Consider the following 18,976-nt stretch of genomic DNA (forward strand, 5'->3'; position numbering starts at 1 on the left):
CGTGAGGCGCACATGCAGCCTTGAGGCCAGATGCTCCCTGGCCACTGAGGACAGTGCTCCCGCGGTACCCTGGCCCGCCCACTGCTTGACATGCCCAGGCAGCCCAGATGCCGCAACGTCAACAAAGCCACCACCGGAACATGCAGGTAGGGTGGTGGCAGTGTAGTAGGGGAGGGCCCACCGCTAGCGCCCGTTGCATTCCTGGATGCAAGATGCTTTCGGGCTAGTAGTTCTTAAGAATTTATCCATTCCATTTTGGGAGGCACTTTGTACTGTGCAATCCTATTGTCTGCATAGGAAAGCCATCCTTTTCTTCCTTTTTAAATACTGTTACTTATACTTAAATATATATGCTGAAATGTGGGCCTCCCTTTTCAAACATAATTTGGTGCAACCCCTAACTTTCCTTCCCCTACACCCTGCTCTCCCTGCCTCCCCACCCCCAAATGGCACACACCATCGGAAAAAAAAGCGGTACAATCAGCACCATGTTCGCATACCATGCCCAGCCCACAACACCCTAGGCAGTCATTTCTTATCACTGAAACAATAAGTGTAAAACGCAAAATCAATGGTATAGGCAGTACAAATAACCGGAAACGGTGCATGTGTTCTTAGGTAGCCAAATAAGCAGGCACAGAATGCGACAATTAAACTTTGATCATAAATATACTTGTGTTCCGACAACAAAGCAGGTATAACCCCTGCATTTAAAGAATAGTATGAACTAATTATGCAAATGCAGAATGTCAACCTTAACAACAAGGTAAAAAAAAACTAATAAAAAATTAAAACTCTTAAACTTATCTCTAGCCTCTAACTGAAAGTTCTTGTTCCAGTTTTCTATAAAGAGCGTCCACTGCTGATCCAACACATTTTGTAGCTGGAGAACCTTGATTCATCACAGAACTCTTTCCCAGTAACAAAACAGATTTTACAAAATCACATCTTGGTTTCTGGTAACGTAGACTGTTTCCAGCTGATATCATCCCAGCCCTCATTATTAAAACTAATACCACTGATTTTCTTGGTAACTGATCTTTAATGTATCCCAGCAAAAAGGCTTGAGATGAGTGTACTATACAATCTACTAAGGTTTAATCCACCTAATTCAGAATCTTCATAAACGTTTTGTGCTGTAATTCAGCAATTAATTAGCCATTACGACAAAAGGCCTCCCCCCCCCTCAGTCTATACAGTTGCTTAGAATTTCCCTTTTCATTTCTCATTCTTTTGAGGAGCCGTTTAGATCGTGGCACAATTGGTCCGACTTGTATTGAGTAGCATGAAGGAAACACCGAAAAAGACTTAATCTAGAACATTCCAGAAGTGGCATATGGTGAAGGACCAATGATGGGCATCTAAATAAAGGACAAGACAAAATATTCTGGTTGCTCAAGAGCTGAACCAAAAGTATTCATGACTTTTTTTCAGGGGGAGGGGGAGACAATTTTGAAAGTAACCAAAGGCTTTCCCCTAACTTTCGGCAAATTTTAAAGAACTGCTTATTCAGACAGAACAGCTTTGCTTTTAAACTTCTACGCGCTGAAAGAAGAAAGTGGACGATTCCAAAAACACAACAAAGGAAAAAAAGAATCTGTCCAATGGCTTAATCAAAATTTAAGAGTCCCTGTTATCTCTTTATTGTTATAATTTCCAACTGGACTCAGCAGTCTAAATGGATGGACTTTTACTGACATCTCCTAGAGAGGCCAAACTGTGTTTGTGAAAAGCTTCATGGATAAATACTCATGTTCATTCGATTTCATGCATAAGTATATCCAGGAAACAAATCCTTCTGTAGCGTACCTGGAAAGCTGTGGGATGCGTTTCAAAAGACCCAGGGCTCCCACATAAAGTCAGACGCAATGGTGGGTGCTACCTTGGGAGTTCTGACAGTTATCACTATGATTTGTGGCAGGCAGCACAATAAGGGTAAGGGTTTCACCCTTCATCACCCATCCCAGGTTACTAACTTGGGCATTTCCAGCTGAAAGCAGTCGCTCTGCACCACTGAAGGTCAGATCTTAATAGCAGAGCTCACAGATTCCGTCCCCTCCCCACTCCCAAGCAACCTGGAACCCCCTCCCTGTCATTGGAGCAAGATTGCACTAACTACCAGGTTCACCCAAGCCCCTCAAGAAGTCTGCACTCAAATAAGGAATTGGGGCCAAGCCAGAGATAGGAGAAACTGGGACACAGAAAATCTTTATTTTGGGGGGGATTATGGCTTAAAAAATAAAACAAACATCCGAATTGGAATGGTTTTGAGGAAATTTGTGCCTTGACTGGATTCTCTGAAAATAAGTAGCCGAAGAGTACAAAACACCGTAACCATAGAAGAAAATGTTTGTCAGTGTAGGACTGGCAGTTAACAAAAAATAGTATGCCTGGATAATACGCCAGTGCGGTATACGGGTTAAAGAGGGAGACACTCTAATCTAGAAAATGAAGTATTAAAAAAAACAGCTCTCTTTCTTATCTGTTTCACCTACTGATACCATATTTCACATGGAGTTGAGACTACATTTCAGCCGCATGCTCAGTTTCCTAAAAGAACTAATTTTAAGCAGGCACAACGTAGAACGGCCAGCAGTTAACCAACACCATTGACCTGTAAAAGTGCAGCTAACTGAATCTTTAAAAGATGAATGTTCCCACCATTCATGGGTTGGTTCAGGAAATATACACATCCTATGATCACTAAGTGCTGCATTTAAGACCCCCCCCCCAAAAAAATCATAATAAGACAATGTCTGGTGCACTCCTAATTTTAGATTATGGATTTCAGAAAAAGGGGATTGCACCACACTGAGGAGGTGTGGATATTAAGAAGGGTTTTAAACCATTGAGGGAGGGCGGTTGGTTTGCTCAATGCTATGGGAAACGAAGTTGAATTTAAAGGGGATTTTCTATCCCGAACTTTTGAAACCATTGCTCTAAGAAATAAATATTCTCAGAAGAACTAGAAATTAGTACACTATATGGGTATGGCACAAAGGCAGCCACAGAAGGTTCACGGGGGGAAAAGACATTAATAAGAAAGCAAATCGGCAACAGGATTATCTCATACCTAGGTTGAGACAGCCCAAACGTAAAGAAATTCTAGGCATGCTGTGAAGTCAACAACCAAGCAATGTGCTAAAAGGAACAGAGAGTTATAGCTCTTTGACTGGTGAGAGAAGGTCCTAAGAGAGAAAGTGAGAAAGGAATACATATACAACCTCTACACCAAATATTTAGAGTGGTCAGGTTTTAATAGGCACCTAAAAGCCTATTCATCCGAAACACACGAAAAATTCAGTGTTTTTCGCTCATATTCGTATTGCTGTACCCATCTGCTCCTTATCCCAGGAACCCACCTGGATGTTAAACATGCTTGCAATTCCGGTTATGTGTAATGCATGCACTGATCTCTAATACATTTACAAGTTCCGATTATCGGGGCATCCTTGGAGACAGCTGTAGCATGGGTCGGCAGCCCCTTCACTTCAAAACAGTCTATGGGATTTAATTTTACGTACCATCTGCCAAGTTTGCTCAGGGCTAGAGATTCCACTCCGTTCTTTGTTTCTCAGGTCGTAATGTCTTGAAAAGAAGCCACCAAAGTTTTGGAGAGTCAGATCGATAGACTGTATGGAGGATGCCTCTCTCCTCCTTCCCATTGAAGGCTGAACATCTACAGATGTGCATCTTCGAAAGACCGCCATTATCAGAGAATGTGGATACCAGCTGTGGGGCTGCAATTCAGGACAAGCATTTAATTTTCTTTTATGGCATACCGACTGGATGGAGAACTGAGGGAGAAAAGTGAAACGCTTCTGCAGAAATGTTAAGTGCACACGGTGGAGGGATGATCTAATTGGCGTTTTGCACATTTTAAAAGATATTCTGGGGTACTCATGCTATTTTTAAGAGGCAAGAGTGAACCAAAAATTTTAACCATAGGATTCAAGAATCTTATTGTCTCCTTATAAAAGCTCCCTGCCAAACATCTAAAAGGGTTTTTTTTAAGCAGATTAAAGATTTCAGTAGATATAGCTGTACTCAAAAGTTTTCAGTTCAATTTTACTATGTTAGAATTACTGACACTTTCACTGAGTAGTGCATGATGCTGCTTCACATGCTAGAAAATTACACGGAAGAACTTTTGCAAGAAAACCCACATAGATATATTGCTACAGGTTCTGCCTTTCATCTTTGTTTTATGATATCCCTGTAGCCTGACAACTATTTTATGAAGATGATTTAGACTGCTGGGTGTCGTGTTAAGTGGTGTTATTGGCTAGTTTTCCTGTTGTTATCTATCTCTTACTTTAAGAGCCAGTGGGGTGTCATGGTTAAGAGCAGCAGCTTCTAATCTGGTGTGCCATCACATCACTTCTGCTTAACCCCTCCCACCCACACACACACAAAAGTAATGTGTACCAGGAAAAGATTTGGTACTTTTTGGACGCAAGTTTTCCTGATTTGGTGAAACTCAAATCAACTGAATCTGATTTGGTACATGGAATTGAGTTCACCAGACTGCTGATCCTGTTGTGGAGAGAAGCATGTGCAGGGATCAGCTATTTGGAGGGGACTTTCTCAGTCAGCCAGGTCAGTCAGCCTTATCTGAGCTAAATCACCCATCCCTAGGCTCATGCAAAGGCTAACTCTAAGAATTGCTGGATCTCTATGGTAAACTCCTAGAGTTCCCTCTATGGTTAAACCACAGAGGTTCCACTAGATCTGTAGAACTGCTCTTTGTCACAAGGCTACTGTATAGCAACGGTTGGCAATAAGAATACCCTCCACTCAATGACTTTGGCAGCCCTAATTTCAAAACTATGGATGGTGGGACAAGTGAAACAATCTCCCCATGCTTCCAATCCCAGTCAGCAATGCATTGTGAACACCTGGGCTGGGCATATCCATTCACAAATCTTCCAGAGTCACGTCTGTTGTGGCCCACTGCAAAACATTTCTCTGCATTTACCCATGATTACTGTAGCAAAGGAGATTGGGGGTGTGTGTGACTGAGTAGCCACAGCTGTTTGTTACTTTTTAAATTCATACACAGGTCAAGAGCATACTTGAAACGGCAACACGAAAGACTGCGCTTTGGGGAAGGTTGACTTTGATGGAATGTAGAAATGCTCCGAACACATGGAACATTTAACCTGCCATGAGCGTGTGAGGCGTATTAGAGAAAAGAGCTGGAGGATGAGGGAGCTTGATGAAACGTCTTTGTTAAATCACAAATGAGTAAAGGGCGCCAGAGGTCGACGTGTTTGTGCCAAGATGCACCCACTGCAAAGAGTCAGCAGAGGTATTCGTAAAATGAATCAAGTAAAGCGGAATATTGTGTCAGGCTGAAACGTAAATGCGAGGTGAGGTGAGGAGGAAAATAAAGTGGGGGGGGAATAGTCTGAGGGGACACGACCGCAGACTGCAGGTCATCCCTTTTCAGAAGCACGGATACATTTTTTAAACATGCATTCTAAGGTATCCCATGGCAATCGTGTCACCACAGACATTCCAGGCAGAAGATGTAGCTGAAGAAGATCCAGCTAGCTTGCTGAAACAGGCTAGCAGCAGAAATCCTCCTCTTTTGGTAGGTGTTTAAGCTGGGGAGGTACAAACCAATGGGCAAGAGTAAAGGCTAATGGGCCTTGGCTCTTAGCTTGGGGCTCACACTGTGAGAAGGGTGAAAACTTCTCAAGGGTGAAAACTTTCCAAACCTGGACCAACTAGATTTGTGGGGAGGGGGTGTTTGTTAGTTTGTTTTTTGCAGTTTTTAAGCATCTTTGGGTCCCTCCATGAGAGAAAGGGATCTACAAACGGCATCAAATAAATAAATAAGATACCTTCTAAAAGGTATACGAGAGAGTCTAAAACATAATGAACACCCCCAAATTTCAGCCATGGTAAGTTTTGTGAGCTCTAAGGTTTCAGTCCTATGCACACATTATTGGGAGTAAACCCCATTAAGGACAGTAAGATTTAGGGCAGAAATGCACCTGAAATACAATCTTTGGTATCCATAAGTAGAACTAAATCAAACTGAGTTCAATGGGTGTCTTCAGAAAACATGTTTAGGATTTCAGCCTTCACCTCAACCAACATGTGGTTCCAATATTCCAATCTAATAGGCTGTTCGACCAGAAAAAGATAGCAATATAACAAAAAGTTATTGCTGTTCAATATTCATTAAAAGCAAATGATATTTAATTGCAGCAGGTATATATTTGCATGTATATAAAGTCATATTAAAATTCAGGTCCACTAACTGATAGTGAGAAGAGTAAGTAGGCTTCTTATTCAGAAGAGGACTCAGAAATTTTCTTCTCAGATCTGCATAAATTACACATAAAAAAGAAGAAATGCCCTCACTACTTTCCACAAAAGATCTATCTCAAACACTAGATCCCATTTCTTGACCTGTAAATCATCTATGTAAGATAGCAAGTGGGAGTGAGTTAATTCTCGCATGTAGCTCCAATCCTGTGTTTGGTAAGGGCCATGGGGGCCGTTTGCAAGGAGGGCCACTTTCCTAAGCTAACCAGTAGAGGAGAGAGAGAGAGGCTATTCCTCCAATGCAATCCCCATCTCCTGCTGGCCTTCTCTCAAGCCAGGCTTCTTTCAAAATAAAGCAATATTTGCTAAAGGCATCCATGAGGGCATTTGCAGGATGTAATCATGGCCAGGGGAAAGAAAAGTACTGTCATAGTGTGTAATTCAGCATAAGCTTGTGAATAAATATTCATAGACTATGCTGTCAAGTTACAAAATTTACACCAGTGACCACTTAAGCTGTTCTGCCCACAATCCAGTGTCGATATGTTACATTGCTTTCACAAACGCTATATTTGCTGCAAGTATGGCATGTCGACAGTATTTTTACCTAAGCAAAATACAAGTGGGGTCTAGAAACAAATGTAGAGTAGGGAAAACAATCACGTAAGCCAGAAAATGAAATAAATAACATCAAATAACATAAATTAAGCTTCACCCAGCTTGGTGTACTGGTTAAGAGCAGTGCCTTATCAACAGGCAAGCTGGCTTTGATTCCCCACTCTTCCTCCACATGCAGCCAGCTGGGTTGCCTTGGGCTTGTCACAGCCCTGATAGTGATATTCTGACTGAGCAATCCTGTCAAAGCTCTCTTAGCTATGTCACAGGGTGTCTGTTGTGGGGAGAGGAAGGAAAGGCGATTGTGTGCCAGTTTGAGACTCCTTGCGTCAGTGAAAAGCAGGGTATAAAAGCCAACTCTTCTTTTTCTGAATTTGGGCCCAACTTATGGCTACCCGGCCAGGTTTTCAAGGCAACAGAGGTCAGAGGTGGTTTGCCATTGACTGTTTCTGCTTAGAGCAGGCTTCCTCAACTATTTTTACCATTGAGAAAACCCTGAAACATTCTCCAGTAGTGGCATGATCATGCAGAATATGGTTGAGAACCATAGCTGAGGGGCCATGTGAGGCCCCTCCCCTTTCCACCCCCTCTAGGTCCATTATTGGCCATTGGGGGGCAGTGCAGGTCAATATGGTCATATCACCTAATAAATGTTTAACAAATTAAAATAAACAAAAATAACCCCACCCAATTGGAGAAACCCTTCCAGAGCCATCAAGAAACCCCAGAGTTTCCAAAACTCTAGTTGAGAAATCCCAGCTTTGAGATTCTGGACTGCCTTGGTGGTCTCCATCCAAATATTAACCAGGGCCAACCCTACTTAGCTCCAAAGATCTGATGAGATCAAGCCAGCCTGGGCATCCAGGTCAAGCACAATACTATTTATTTCAAATTTTATAGCCTACCTTTCAACAACAACAAAATATTCAACGTACAATAAATTCAGGCTATGACTGAAAGCTTTGCTTTTCAAATCCGTTTTTCCATTATCTCTTAAATGACAGACAAAGTACATGCTTCCCCCACCCCCATTAAAAAAAAAAAGGGCAGGCTTGTCATTTAATCTATATTCGCCTCTCCACGTGACTCAGGCATCCTGCCATTTTAGATAGCGTCTATGAAATGGAGAACTTCCCTCAGGAGCAAAGAGGCAGGGCAGAGATTCCCCAGGATAAAACCACTTGACGGGGGGGGGAGGGGGCAGTTGTCTACATTTATATGGGAGGGGGAAACTTTTACCGATTCTCGTTGGATAGCCACGCTCGACAAAGCTCTGCGGCTGACCGCGCCTGGCTGACTAAAGGTGTTGTTTATAGCGTGCCTGACATACCAAGCGCAAAAATGAGACGAAATATATTTTGACTGGTTTATAAAAAAAAACAATCTGACATAAAGTAATATTCATCGTTGATGAATCCAATATTCTTAGGGAATGATATTAGGCGGTATCTATTATATCTTTCATTGTGTTCCCATCTGCCCTTTTCAGGAGCTAAATTATGTGCATTAGTACGTAAATGGGCTAATGCCTGTCTGTATTTAGAGGACTGCACGCCGTGAATATATTCTCTGCTTCAAGAAGTAATTGGTAATTACAATGGTCATTTAGGCAATCACTGTCTATGGTAGATTCATGTCATTCTTAAAAATAACTAGCTCTTAACCTTTGACAGAATTCTAAAGAAACTGTTCATCATCGCCCACGGTTTGATTAATTTCACACATACACAAACCTGTATCAATAAAACTGATGGTTTTACATTTGTTAACCACCGCAATTTGCCTCACTCATCAAAACAGCTTAATATCAGGTAACAGTGTGCTCCAAATCTCATTAGTTTCATTTTATAAACAGTTTTATAGTACCTTGCATAGATGAGAAAACAGTGTCTATGAGCTTTTCTTTTAGAACAGCCACTAAAATGGGATGCTTTCCTGGATTTATTAGGCCTATTTTTAAAATTAGAAAGTTCAGGGGGGAAATTCCCTCCCCCGTCCCCGACGCTGCAAAATAGGGAATGATAGCCATGTAATGTGGAATTTGTCTACATTTCAGGTGATTTTTTTTTCAATGTAGCTAACGTTTCCTAGTAATTTTTAATGTAAGTAAAAATGAATGCATGGTCTATTGACTTGGGGAGGAGAATTAAAACATCAGGGCTGGATTAACCCTTAGCTGGATGCTCAGATTGCTCGCCGAGGAGTGGTGCACTCCCTTATTGTGACTTTATTCTCTCGGATGAAATTTTAGCACGGCAGCATGGAAAGACAACCAATCATGCAATGTCTGCAGAGTTGCTTTAAAATCACCCTTGGCTCACAATATGGCTGCTCGGCTGAAAGGGAGACCATATTCTTAGTTTGGCGGCAGCCGAAGCTCCTTTTAGTTTGCCTACAGGGTCGCCAGGAGTCAGCTGTGACTCGACGGCACTTTCCACCACCACCAGCAGGGACAAACAATCACATAAAACAGCCGGCTACAACTCATTAACCTTTCAACCAAACACTCTCAACCCACATAATACGGCTCTCGGCTTGCCTGAGCAACAGTCTCAGCAAAGCCTTTCCCTGGGAGGATTGGTTATTCGCTCTAGATGAGTAGTTAGCTGATAAAACCACTATGTGGAATTAAGAGAAATTAGACAGTTGATGCCATATAAAACAATGTTACCCCCTTTCTAGCTCCATTTAAGTCAACGGGCTTAGAAGGGTGTCAATGTATTCAGGGTTACACTTTCCCCCCTCCATAGGCTATTTCTGACCTCAGAAATCCAGGATTGCTGCAGGAGTGTGAAAGTGTGGTTTTATACAACATTTAATCTGTTTTTATTGATGAATCATTGTTTTATTGAATTTTACACAAAGTAGACTGCACCGAGATGGGCAACTAACAAAGGTAGTGAATGAATGAATGAATGAATGAATGAATGAATGAATGAATGAATGAATGAATGAATGAATGAATGAATCTTTCTGTACGATCAGTCAGAAAAAAAATGCAACATAAGAGGATATCAGTCAGAACTCAGACATGGAGTCAGAGTTTCCAGATTCAGGTTTAGAAACTCCTGAAGATTCATGAATGGAGCCTGGGGAGGACAGGTACCCCAGTGGGGAACAAGTCCGTATAATCCCCCCTCCAAAGTACCCCTTTCCTCCAGGGAAACTGACCTCTGTAGTCTGGAGATGAGCTATAATTCTGGGTAATTCTCACCTGGAGATTGGCATCCCTACATGGGATTGACAGGATGTAGTTCAGCATAACTCATCATTGTCGCCCCTCCACCCTGCTTTTACTTGCTGTTTAGCAAGTACCACAAACCACGCCCTAGGACTTGAGGTACATAATTCCAACAGGACATCCGCGAGAATAAGTCTCAGCCTTTATATTTTTCTCAGTAGCGAAGGATACGGTTACGAGAAGCTTCCAAACGTCGCCTTCTATCACTGTACTTGTTTCCTCACTTAGCTTTTTTATTTTCTACGTATTAAAATTAATCTGCATGTTGTTGGTGTTTTTCTTTTATTTTTGTAATCTCCCGATTTTTTAATACTTAAAAAAAAATGAATGAGAATCTGATAATAAAAGTAATAACAACATGATGTCATTATCCCGCTTTGAGGCTGGAGGGCAGATATTCTTGCCAGAGCAAAAGGGAATTACAAAGAGCTTTGAAAGATAGAAAAAGATGCTAAGACTAGTCTAGTTTTTCCAGTTAATATAATTATGTAGAATTATATAACAGCCTGCATTATCGAAGCAAATGGTTACGTTATCGTGACCAAAAAAAAAAAAATTAAAAAATTTAAAAGCATTTTCAAAGTTAAACTGCTTTTTGCATATACTGTAATGCACTAAAGTCTTTATATCGAATTACATCTGTAAATTTTAGGGGCTTTATTCAGTCCGGATGTAAGCTTTGCATAAGTCTTATTGTTTTCCAAGACATGAATGAGAAAAGTAGCCAACTTCCATCATTTGGCTTCCTAATAATAATAATAATAAAGAGTATTTGCATGTGTCATACTTGCCAACTCCCAGATGGGGCCTCGAGCTCTTTTGGAATTTTCTCCGTGCTACAGGGATTATTTCGCCTGGTGGAAATGACAGCTTTGGAGGAATGATGTTGGACAGAGGTTATATTCCAGCTGTCCTAATTCCTCCAGAGGAACTGTTTGGCCACCATGTGAGACAGGATGCTGGACTAGATGGACCACTGGCATGTTCTACCAGGGCTCTTCTTATGTTCTTTTTTTTTTTCTTTTCTTTTTTTAGCCTATCAAAGGATTGTAGTAAGAATTAAATTGGAAGGAAGCTCCCATGAGCACCTCTGGACAAAAATATGGTAGAACGGTCATTAGATCCTTCAGTGCTATACAAATGCGTACACATCAAGAAGGGCCCGAGCTCTTATAAAATGATGCAGAGCAAGTTAGAATTGTAAAATTGATAGGAATGAGCACTTTAAAATAACTCAAGATCCCAATGATCTTTATTCCAGAGGAAGGCCGCAACTTTTCATAAGAGGAATGGGGTGCTCCCACAAGCTCCCTTACTTTATTTAACACATGCCAGTAACTTACTTGCCCATATCCAGATCTTGCCTGCCAAGAAGAGAGAATAAGAGCAATTCCTTTTTTAAAAATAAAAAGTGAAAGAAGATTGGCAAGTTTATGAAAATAACTATCAAAAGTATAGTATTAAAAGAAACTGTTCTCTTTTTATGGGGTGAAAGTAATAATAGATTAAGTGGTGTGATTAGTCTATCAGTTAATTACCGGCCAAATAAAGATGCAGATTTTTATCCAGCTCTGTCCCCTATGTAAAAAGAGGAATCAGTAATGAATGCTGTTTTTACAAAAGAATTGATGCAATACTCTTGACATAGAGTAAGAGCTGCAATCCATGGAGTGAATTTTATGCCTGTGCAAAAAAAGATTTCCATTTCCTTTTTTCACAATCCATTTTTTAAATCTCTGGTATTACTGAGATTGCAACACACCTCTGCTTCTCACTTCCATTATAAGGCTCGTACCAGATTCACCACAAGTTGGCTACAACTTGATGGCACTTTACATGCATGTTACTAAGACTGCAACTACACGACTCTCCTCCACAACCTCCTGTGCTATTCCAGCACTCATGGGCATCTATAGGCTTTGGAATGGAGGAGAACAGCTCTTCAGGTGTAGAAGTCTACGAGGGCAAAGAATCGTTCCATGTCTATAATGGGAAGGACCATCATTCGAAGGAATCACTGGATGGACACAGAATATGTTTGGGGACGATTTCAGAGAATGCACGAAATTTCTATTTTATCTTTAGTCTGAAGCCAAGGCCAACAGTTCTCTTACATACTGATAGCAGCCCAAAATGCATAAACGGAACGTGAACAGTTCCGCAGGGCCTGCAAAAGGGATCTCCTTCACCAGACATTTGGTTGAGGTCACTTCCCAAGGGGCCTCCTCCTGAACCCCCTCCTATGGCACCCACCATAATTCCGCCCAACCCACTGGGCTATCAGGAGGAGTTAATTTGATGTTTCCCACGTTTTTCTACTGTTCCATGTTGCTTGTTGTTTCACTTCATTCATTATTGTCAATCTAAGTTATCTGTATGGTTTCCGTTCTGTTTTATGTGAACCGCCCTGAGCCTTCGGGGAGGGCGGTATATAAATATAATAAATAAATAAATAAACATTACAAAAGCCATGCAGTGAGGCTACAAGGCCCTATGGGCATACACACTGCAGCATGTATTTAGGGGTCAAGGTGCCCCTGTCGTTTCCTCAATATGTCCAATCTTAAAAACCTGATGACGATAATCTTAGTATGTCACTTAGGGCAGAACACTCCTTGGGCTGCACCAGTCTGTTAGGTGATATGGTGGTTACAGCTGTGCTGCAAAGGTTCTTCTTGTGAACACTCATCTTCATGGGTATAGAAACCCCTGATTGGGTTCTGACAGTCCAGGAATGACCATGGTTACTGTGATGAGGTCAGTTTAGAGTCTGGAAACAGCAACATTGAGAGGCCTGGGAGTTTTTGGAATCACATAGGGGCGTACACAGTGGGGGTTGAAGACCTTCAGGGATCACAGATCGGTGACAATCCAGCCTGAGGTTTCTCAGGGATTCCAGTCGACAGATCCATCATAGCTCCCAGATTAAAAAAATAATCCTACCACTTTCTCCAAGAAGCTCATGGTGCTTTAATCTCTTTTATATGAGAGAGAAAGAGAGAAGCAGGCCCAAGATAACTGGGGCAATCTGGTGGCTAAGCGGGGATTTAAAATTGGCTGACCCTAGCCCTAATCCAACAATTTAACCATAACATGACATTGATTCGCCGGCTAAACACACTCCCGGTGGGTCGACAGTTTATAATGCAAATTTTTAGAAATACATGTTCCGGAGACAGAAAGGAGATCATGTAAACTCTTTTTTTTTTTTTAAGTAGAGGGTCTGTCCTTTAAAAAAAGAAAAAAACAGTGGTCCCTCACTGCATGTTGTTTGGTACATGTCTCATAATGCAGAAATGAGTCCAGACAGGGATTTCAGTCAGAAGGTAACTGTATGCAGTATCCTTCCTTACAAATGTTCAGCAGCTGGATGGATGTGGCTGCTTCCCTTTGTCTTCCTCCTTCTTCCCAGGGGGGGTTTGGCTAGTAAGGATTAGCTAGCGATTGGCTAATCTTGTGCATGATTGGGTGTTAAGGTCATAGAAAATCTGGCTGAATTCCATTAGAATGAAAGGGATAATGACTCCAAACAAGGCTTAAAAAAAAAAAGAGGGGGGGGAATCTTAAAGCGGTGATTTGTGCAACTCTCTCTAGTCAACACATGTCCAACTTCTACTGAAATAAAAACTGAAGAGCCACTCACTGCAATAAAGATGGTACCATGTATACACCGTTGAATTTATCAAGTTCACCCCGTGCGGAAATGGTTATAAAACAGTGACTCTTTACACAGATTTTCTGCATGACGAAAACTTATTACATAAAAGTCAAGCAGAACACCTCTCTTCTTCCACATTAGCCACCTGCATTTCTCCAGCAATCTTTAATAATGGGGCATGATCCTGCAAAAGTAAGCCCCTGCCAGTTTCAAGGCATGAGAACGCATGCATGCACTGAACTCTCCCATGTAAATCAATGGGCCTCTTAAATGCGCTTGTTGGATCATGTCCAGCATTGCTTGTAGCAGGGAGGGCAGTTGAAAAAGTAAAAATAATTATGTCTTGCATTTCACAAACTGCTTTTCTTGCACTAAATCCAGCTTCTTCCGACTGAAATCCCATTGATTTAAGTGCCAGAAAATCAAGGTTAATGGATTGCAGCCTTGATGGGCAACAGGGTCTAGTAGCTTTATCTCATTCATTTTTTCCAACTCCTGTGTGATATTTCATGATAGTTTTTTTTTTCCTGGTTGGACAATTGAGGTTAGAAATAGGGTTGTCAGACAATCCTTGGGGTGGGGTGTGTGACCCCTTGGCTACCAGGCCCTCCCTCACAGTTGCCGATCATCTGGCTGGCAGGAGGACTTTACAGTAGAAAGAGGAGGCCATGTTGCTGGTGTTGCACAGGAAGTGATGTCATCAGGCAATTTTGCCTAAATACCAGAGTGTCACTCGGAAGTCGCTGGCATGAGGACATCACTTCCAACGTGGCCAGGGCCTTTCCCTTTCTTCTAATACATCACCACCACCCCAATCCTCATTGGTTGATAGGAACTACCTGACAACCTTTGCCTAATAAATAAATACATAAATAAACTAAACTTGGGAGAGCGAGAACATAAGGAACTAGAACCTGAACTCTGGTTCTGAGAGCCAAAGAGGTTGAGGGACACAAAAATATTTTGAAAAAATTAAATAAACAATGTTTTAAACAGTTCAAAGCTGTCATTTGCATGGATTAGAATTTAAGGAACTAGAACCTAAACTCTGCCATCCTACACCCAGGTCCGAGTCCTATACTCATAAACTGAGCTATATCTCATCCTCTAAAAACATGAATGTATCTGCTATCGCCCAGCTGCTAATGAGGACCATGGTGAGATGATTCTATTACACCAGGTTTTCTCAACCAGGGTTTCATGATAGCCTTGTGTTTCTTGGTGGCTTTGGAAAGGTTTCCCAAATAGGTGAAGAATGTTCCGGGGTGGGGGGGGGGGTTGACACGGTGTTTGAGGGAGGGCTTGGTGGGAACATGAAGCTGCAAAGTCTGCCCTCCAACATACTGGAGAGCCAGTTTGGTGTAGTGGTTAGGAGTGTGGACTTCTAATCTGGCACGTCGGGTTCGATTCTGCGCTCCCCCACATGCAGCCAGCTGGGTGACCCTGGGCTCACCACGGCACTGACAAAACTGTTCTGAGCAAGCAGGAATATCAGGGCTCTCTCAGCCTCACCTGCCTCACAGGGTGTCTGTTGTGGGGAGAGGAAAGGGAAGGGGAATGTAAACCACTTTGAGACTCCTTCGGGTAGAGAAAAGTGGCATATAAGAACCAACTCTTCTTTTTCTTCTACATAACCGTTTCCTCCTGGGACACTGATCTCTGTAATGAGAGGAATTGTGATTGTGGGAGAACTCCAGACTGCGCTTGGCGCACAGTGGCTGGGTGTTTCCCCCCTATCACTCTGAGATCCAGTGTGGGAAACTCTGCAAGTAATATCACAAGGAAAGTAATGGAGCTATTACTCCAAGAGGGAACCTTGATTTAACAGGAGGAACTTGTTGCCAGGTAAGGGAGAGGCCAGAGGAACAAGGGGAAGAGTGAGAAGCAATTTGCATTTAATATTCATCGCCACATTCCCATGTGGAACAAGAAGATGCATGATGCTGCTGCTTTTGCAGTCATTACGATCAAGCTCATGCTGCCCGCAATCCTCACACTGCATGCGGTTACTGTTCTGTAAACTAGGGCATTGGACATATTTTCCAGCTTTGATACATATGAGAGGCCCAGTTTTGATTTTTTATGGTAGGTAGGTATGTAGGTAGGTAGGTAGGTAGGTAGGTAGGTAGGTAGGTAGGTAGGTAGATAGATAGATAGATAGATAGATAGATAGATAGATAGATAGATAGATAGATAGATAGATAGATAGATAGATAGATAGATAGATAGATATTATTTGGAGAGATATGGAGAAAGAAATATTGCACATTATATGCTACAAAACTGCTATTTAGCAACAGGATATACATAGAGCTTATATTTAACCATAGATATTTTATTCTTGTATATCACCTTAATGATAATGCTACAGACCACATTCTGCATTCCCCCCTTAGTTAGCATAGACCAGGCTTTCTCAACCAGGGTTTCATGAAACCCTGGGGTTTCTTGATGGTCCTGGAAGCGTTTCCAGAATGGTTAATTAATTGTAATTGTAATTAATTGTAAGCATATTTTTTTTAAAATTAACTATTTTTAAATTTAGGCAGTGATATGAGTATATAGGGCCATGTTGGCCCAACCCCCTCTCTCCCAAAATGGCCAATGATGGGTCTGGAGAGGGTGGGAAGGGGAGGGGTCCCTGGGAGGGCGTGTCCACAGCTATGCTTCCCAACCATATTTGGCACAATCATGCCACTTCTGGAGTTTCTCGAAGCCTGAAGGATGTTTCAGGGATTTCTCAGTGGTAAAAAAGTTGAGAAAGGCTGGCATATATAGAGAGTTCTTATTCCGTTTCATCTCAGTTTCTACTGTTCCATATGTATCGGACTCCATTTTCTTCTGAATTCGGATGCTGATTTGTTGTGTACAAAATATCTCAGTCTGGCCATTGTCCCACATTCTAGTTTTGTTGAATACCCCAAAGTTGGGAAATACACATATTGTGTTCCCACAAAGTGACAACCGCACGTATCCAGAAGATACGGTCTCCCCTTTCAATGTGGTTTGAGAGCCAAGACTGTAACAACTGAAAGGAGCGATATACTCACCTGCCCAACAGGTTGTTGATGCAGAGTTAGTTTAGTCAGGGGGACAAATTCAAAGCGTCAAGAAATATTATCATAGGAGTTGGCTCCTGGTCTTCTCCTTGCTGGAAATATTGAGGCGGTTAGCGGCGTTACCAGCTGCCCCTTTTTAAAATTAGAACGGGTTGTCTTTGATTTATCATGGCTGTGTACAGTATAATATTGCAGAGCGCATATTCTCCAGCGCTCCTGCTAAATAAACATCACTTATGTCGCTTAGTGAAATTTTGATCCAGCTGTCTGTGGCGGAGACAAATGGCAGGAGAATGCCGAAAGTCATATAAGCAAAGCTTTGCATTCGTTGCAAAATCAGGGAAGCAATCGCCGGCACTTTTGAATCTTCGTTCAGTGAATGGCTTACTTTTAGGGCCCGCGTGAATGTGCTACTTTGAAATACATTTGCTGTACAAAGGGAAGGGTGCTCTGAAACGTAACTCCCCTAGAGTACAGCTCGGGCCAGGGAGCTCTCCGGCAATTCTGGCCCCATACCTTGCAAACCGTACGTAACCCAGCCTGACTTAAATTGCAACTTGATTCATACGTACAGAAACTATTTTTATGGGAGCGTATTAGGCATAAATAAAAGTGGGGAAAGTGTTAATGCACCGATCAGTCTGTCTTCTCTCTTAAATACACCATACGATGCTCAAGCGAAGGCATCACACGGAGAAAAAACGTTTAGAGTGATTACATTTTGAAAGCCATAAAACATACTGTTGATTATCTATCATGTTGGGGCGACCAATCCATCCACTTTATGTTTTTTCATACAGCTAATCCCGTGAATTCCAGCATATGGATGAAGATCTGTGCTCTGTACAGGATTGGTTACTATTTTTATGCGCTGCATTACCACCGTTTGTATTCTAATCATCAGTAAATTGATAAGGACGTGCTAGATACACTAGCCCCCACTTGGAACTGAGGCCTATACTATGGTGCATAGTTCAGGAGTGGCTTAAGGATTCACGGGGCCTGTCGCACCAGAGCCAGTTTAAGGAATGTGGGATGCGTCATAATGATGAAATGGAGATTAAAAGGTAAAGGTAAAGGTATCCCCTGTGCAAGCACCAAGCACCCTGTGCAAGCACCCTTGGGGTGACGCCCTCTAGCTTTTTCTTGGCAGACTCAATACAGGGTGGTTTGCCATTCCCTTCCCCAGTCATTACCGTTTTACCCCCCAGCAGCAAGCTGGGTACTGATTTTACCAACCTCCGAAGGCTGGAAGGCTGAGTCAACCTTGAGCCGGCTGCTGGGATCGAACTCCCAGCCTCATGGTCAGAGCTTCAGACCGCATGTCAGCTGCCTTACCACCCTGCGCCACAAGAGGCTCCTGAAATTTAGATTATGGATATATAAAACATATTGGCTATGAACTCGAAACTTTAAATTTGAAATGCATGAATGAAGAAAGACTGTATTTTGGAGAGAATGCTTTGAGGATTATAATGAAGGGGGTGTTGGGGAGACATCTCTCTTCCTGTTTTATATTTGATCAAATCAGAATCAGACAGAGCCGGACAAGACCACAGAGGGATATCCTGTCCAGCACCCTCCCACCTTCTCAGGGATTTTAAAATGAGCGGTAATCATCCAATCTCCTCCTAAAAACTGCCAACAAAGGAGACTCCACCACCTTCCAAGATCAGCATATTCCATCTATGAACAGCCTTCTCCTTCAGAAAATGCTTTCTAATGGTCTATAATAATTTATGATACATATAATTTGCTATGGAGGAGGAGGAGGAGGAGGAGGAGGAGGAGGAGAGAAGGAGAAGGAGAAGGAGAAGGAGAAGAAGAAGAAGAAGAAGAAGAAGAAGAAGAAGAAGAAGAAGAAGAAGAAGAAGAAGAACTGGCTTCCAATTGCCTTCCCTTCCTCTCCCCACAACAGACACCCCGTCAGGTACGTGAGAACGAGAGAGCGCTCCCATTTCCTCCCTTCTCCTCCCCAATCCCCAGATCTGGCATTCCTCTTTGGCAAACTATTATAAAGCATCATTTGCTGACTGCTGAGCACATTCAGGTGAACGAAACCTCAGCAATGGCACACCAGTGCCCACTTCATCCCTTCTCATTTGTTTCCGTCTTTGATCTGCA

At 42.2% G+C, this 18,976-nt stretch overlaps 1 long non-coding RNA gene across 1 annotated transcript in view; it reads right to left on the bottom strand.

Annotated features, from left to right (window-relative positions):
* Positions 1-3,232: 3,232 nt before the first annotated feature.
* Positions 3,233-18,976, bottom strand: part of LOC143823991 (uncharacterized) — a 96,585-nt gene continuing 80,841 nt past the window's right edge. Inside the window, exon 4 of the long non-coding RNA XR_013226661.1 lies at positions 3,233-3,740. This is a non-coding gene — a long non-coding RNA (uncharacterized LOC143823991). The remainder of the gene's footprint in view (positions 3,741-18,976) is intronic.

This window comes from Paroedura picta, chromosome 14 (genome assembly GCF_049243985.1).
Source record: "Paroedura picta isolate Pp20150507F chromosome 14, Ppicta_v3.0, whole genome shotgun sequence".
Classification (NCBI taxonomy): Eukaryota; Metazoa; Chordata; class Lepidosauria; order Squamata; family Gekkonidae; genus Paroedura; species Paroedura picta.